The sequence below is a fragment of the Cetorhinus maximus genome, chromosome 31 (assembly GCF_964194155.1).
Source record: "Cetorhinus maximus chromosome 31, sCetMax3.hap1.1, whole genome shotgun sequence".
NCBI classification, from domain to species: domain Eukaryota; kingdom Metazoa; phylum Chordata; class Chondrichthyes; order Lamniformes; family Cetorhinidae; genus Cetorhinus; species Cetorhinus maximus.
Window position 1 is genome coordinate 9,891,394 of NC_135909.1, and position 4,637 is coordinate 9,896,030.

Sequence of the window (4,637 nt, forward strand, 5' to 3'; positions counted from 1 at the left end):
GACTTGACAGGGTGGCTGCTGAGGCTATGTTTCCTTTTGTGGGGGACTCTACAATCAGGTCACTCAGTTTAAAAATTTCGGGCTCTCCCATTTCAGACTGACAGAAGGTAATTTGTTTTTTTCTCTCTCTCAGTGGGACATTAATCTGTGGATTTCTCTTCCCCAGAGAGCAGTGGAGGCTGGGTCATTGAAAATGTTCAAGGCTGAGTTGGAGAGACTTTTGACAAAGGAATGAGTAAAGAATTATGGGGGGCAGACAGGAAAGTGGAGTTGCGGCCACATTCAGATCAGCCATGCTGGAGCTGCTTCGAGGGGCTGAATGGCCTGTTACTGCTCCTGATTTTCGTGTTATTGTTCTTGTGTGCCTCTCTCGGCACTGCTGTCCCTGGCCTGCTCACGGTCTCGCTTGCCGGACTGCTCGGCGCCTCAGTAACCTCCCGCTCTCCGGCCTGCTCCCTACCACTCACCGCCTCACTTGTTGTTCTGCTTGTCACCATCTCCTCAGTTCTTGTGGTGAGATGGGCGGCGACAGGTGTCAGGAGGAAGGTGCCGAGTGGGAGGTGAGGGGCTTGGTAGTCGGGTAGCGAGCGGTGCGGCATAAGGGTTGGAGTGTAGCGCAGCGAGCGAGGCGGCGAGGGTCTGGGGTCTGTGCACCTGGCATTCGGGAGCAGGGGAGTGAGTGGGAGGCAGCAAGTGGGCGACCGTCAACGGCTGAACAACGAGGACGTCAGCGGTGGGAGGAAGGGCGCACGCACCGGCAGACTGAGTGGGTGCCGAGTTCCTGTTCCAGCTCGGTGTCAGGAGTTACAGTGTAAAACTGATCACAATTCTAGCATTGCTGAGTTCTGATGAAATGTCATCGACCTGAAACGTGAACACTCTTTCACTGTGCACGCTGCTGCCTGCCATGAGGTGCAATTCTTAATTGTTTTCTGGTGTTACGACAGAAACCCGAAAGGAGGATTGACGCACTCTGGAGGACAATGAATGCACATAGCGATTATCTCGCTTACCTGTAGAAGGCTCGTTGGTCTAGAGGTATGATTCTCGCTTCGGGATTTTCGTTAACTGATCGTGCGAGAGGTCCCGGGTTCAAATCCCGGACGAGCCCTCGTGTGTTGCTACTTGTGATGTATGTTTTTTTACGAGCGAAAAGGCGGGTTTTACTTAAACCCGGGCGAGTTTTTAGAACCTGAGAAGTCATTATAACCAAATTATCACTGCAAAACACGTGGAGTAAATGAAGAAACTGTTGCTCATGTAATCGGACGGTTAATTTATCCTAATAAGAGAATGAGTGTAACTGAAACTTGAGTTTTCTTGCCGGCTCCATGGATACTGCCTGGCCTAGACACTGCCTGGTGTATTTCTTCAATGTTCTCTTTTACCTAGAGCGCTCTGAAAGAATGACTGGTATCTTTTGGGTGCCAATGAATGTCTATATTGTCTGAGTTATAGACATACAGTTATATTATTGGTCTCGCCGTGTGATTCTCGCTATGGGACGTTTCATAAGTGAGAATGTGAGCGGTCTATGTTTCAAATCACAGGCGAGCTCTCACGTGTTGTTATTTGTCGTGTAAGTCGCCCAGTGCATTGTCTAAAACTCATTGCGGTCTATCTAGGGCGGTTTACTTATCTCAGGGGTCAGTTTGAGAACTGAACCCACCATTGCAGAGAACTCATCGATGAAACACACATGAAGGAAATGAAGGCAATTTGAAAAAAAAACAATTGCCCACTTAATCACACTGTAATGTTACCCGAACACACTAATTAGACAATCCCATTTTCTGGATGAATGCATTCGGCTGTTGTATTCTCTGAGAGAATTGTAAACTTTTCTGATACGGCCAGGTCTGGGAGCCCCATAGTGAGAATTTGATTTGATTATATTTTGTTTGTGTTCTAGGAATTGTACTGAGCAGAAAGTGAGCCGTTTCACCTCGATCGATATTTTAGTGTAAAGATAATAAACAATTTCAGGAGAAGGTATTTGATTGGCTGTGTGTGCTTAAAGTTGATTAGGACCAGACGCAGACGTGGTGCATCCAGAATACTGAGGCAGGAGAGCAGGAATTGCAGGGCCGCTGGCCAGAATTTTCCAATATTCCTTAGACTCGCGGTGGTGACAGCGGAGTGGAGAATTGCTATTGTAACATCCTTGTTCAAAAAAATGTGTAAGGATAAGCCCAGAAACTACAGGGCAGTCAGTTTAACCTGGGTGGTGAGCTACCTTTCAGAAAGGAAAATTCCCGACAACATGAAAATTACCTCGGGAAAATTCACATTAATAAGTAAAACCAGCATGGATTATGTTATAGTCCCAGCTGAGATTACCCCTGGACAATCCTAAACCCAGAGTGGAACCCAGCTTGATAGATCCTAACTTTTATTTGTTTGGTTAAATACGTGGAAAGTAGCTTCTGAACAGAGTCACAGGAGTCAGCTGATCAACTTTTAGCAAAAAATAATTAAAACATTCATTCAACGAGAAAAGATGAATCATGTTACAATACTCTTTCACCCACAACTACAACTTTACAGGTGGAGACAGGTTTGTAAGGACAACGCAAGTTGCAAAATCTATTTTATTCTTTAATTTCCACAGTAATTACACAAGCCATGTATCAATAGGCACCCTGTGGTAAGGCACACCAGACCCTGAAACCAAGTGACAGATGCCACCTTAACCAGATGCTATGGATCTCTCCTCAACTCCCCCCAGAAGCTTGTCAAGCCGTGAGTCAACCAGGTTCACTGCACTCTGCCTTTCACACGAGTATTTCCAATCTCTGCTCTCTACACTTCGCCTTGGCATCTTCTCCCAAACCAATGCTTTCACTCCGATGCCTTCCACAAAAGTTCAGCTCCAGGGTTTCGAACTATCCTTGCAATGTTCCTCTCCCATGGGTCACCACATGCATACAAGCTATCTTCGATGCACTCTCTCTCATCGACTCAGCTGTCAACAGTACGCTACTGCTTCACATGCCCATGGCAAAGATTTAAAGACCTTCAGTTGTCTCTTTGGCCCTTTTTGCCCCTTGCCAGCTGTTCTCCCTTAAAATCTGTTTTCTGCAGCTTTTGTGCCTTTCACCCTGAAGCTTGAAGCCATTCCCTCTGCCCCTCACTCTTAAATTCATTAACAGGACCTGTTTGAGGTTCCCATCCTTCCTTTGACCAGAAGGTCTGTTTTGGACTTTCCCCTCTTCCACTCCCCTGGAATTTGGGATTTTTCTTTCGCTTGGGACTAACTATCTGCCCCGTTTTCCAGTCTCTCTTGGCAGCAACTTGCAAAAACCAACCGAGGTCCGAAGCTTCCAAATCAAAACTGTAGTTTCTCTCCTTCTGTGTGTGTGTCTGTGGGAGGGACCTGCCTCTCTGCCTCCCTCTTGCTAGGCAACAGCCCAATTCTTCTACTGATGTGTTTGCTTCACTTCTTAAGTCATAAGCCTGATTGGCGATGCAAGCACCTTTTAAAAACGAAACTAAAACTCCATTTGACCTTTCTTAACACACATACAGAAATACAAATCAAACTTAAACTTTACAGCTAAAACTCATTCCTAACAATTGCAAATACCAGTCTAACTTACTTAAAACTCTCTACTTCCTAACTATTTGGTAAGAACAAATCGTGTTATTTAACTTCAATTAGTTTTTTTTTGATGCAACAGCAAAGCATTTTGAAGAGGGTGAAGCCCTTGATGTGATTTAAATGGACTTGCAAAAGGCATTTGATAAAGTGATGGACAAAAGACTTCTGAGGAAAGTTAGAGCTCATTGAATAGAAGGGACAATAGCAGCACAGATACGAAATGAGCTGAGTGACGGGAACCAAAGATTTGTGGTGAACTGTTGCATTTTGGACTGGAGAAAGTTATCTTGTGGAACTCTCCAGGTCTCTCGGGGACTTGCGGGGTATCGGGAACTGGTGGAAAAATAGAGTTGAGACCCAAGGTCAACCATGATATCATCGAATGGCAGGGTAGGCGCGATGGGCCATGTGATCTACTGCTTCTCCTATTTCTTGTGTCCAGTGTCAGGGCCCCTGCTCTTCCTGCAATTCATCAGCCAGATCTTGTTGCAAGCTCACAATTCCAACATTTGCCGATGATACAAAATTTAGAAGCACTGTGAACTGTGAGGAGGATAGTGTAGAACTCCAAAGGGATCTAGAAATGTGGATTGAATGGGCGGACAGTTGGCAGGTGAAATTTATTGCAGACTAACCCGGTGTCATTCGTTTTTGTAGGAAGAACAGGGAGAGGCAACACGACATGAAGGTTACAATTCTAAAGGGATTGCGGGAACAGAGGGATGTGGGTGTATATGTGCATAAATCATTTATCGTCACGGGACAGGTTGAGAGAATGACCAGTAAAACAGACAACGTCGTGGGCTTCATCAATACAGCATGTAGCAAAAAAACAATGAAGTTATGTGAAGCCTGTAGAAAACATTGCTTCGGCCTCAACTGGAGTATCATATCGAATCCTGTGCATCACAATTTAGCAAGGATGTGAAAGCATTAGTGAGATTGCAGAAAAAAATCACAAGACAGATTCCAGGCATGAGGAATTTAACTCACATTGAATGATTGGAGTTGGGAATGTGTTTCTTGAAGAGATGGA

The 4,637-nt window shown here is 45.2% G+C and overlaps 1 non-coding gene across 1 annotated transcript; it reads left to right on the forward strand.

The window, feature by feature from the left end:
* Positions 1-1,021: 1,021 nt before the first annotated feature.
* On the forward strand, positions 1,022-1,111 carry trnap-cgg (transfer RNA proline (anticodon CGG)). Its single transcript is given in 2 exon segments — positions 1,022-1,057; positions 1,076-1,111. It is a non-coding gene; the product is annotated as a tRNA-Pro (tRNA).
* The last annotated feature ends 3,526 nt before the right edge of the window (positions 1,112-4,637 follow it).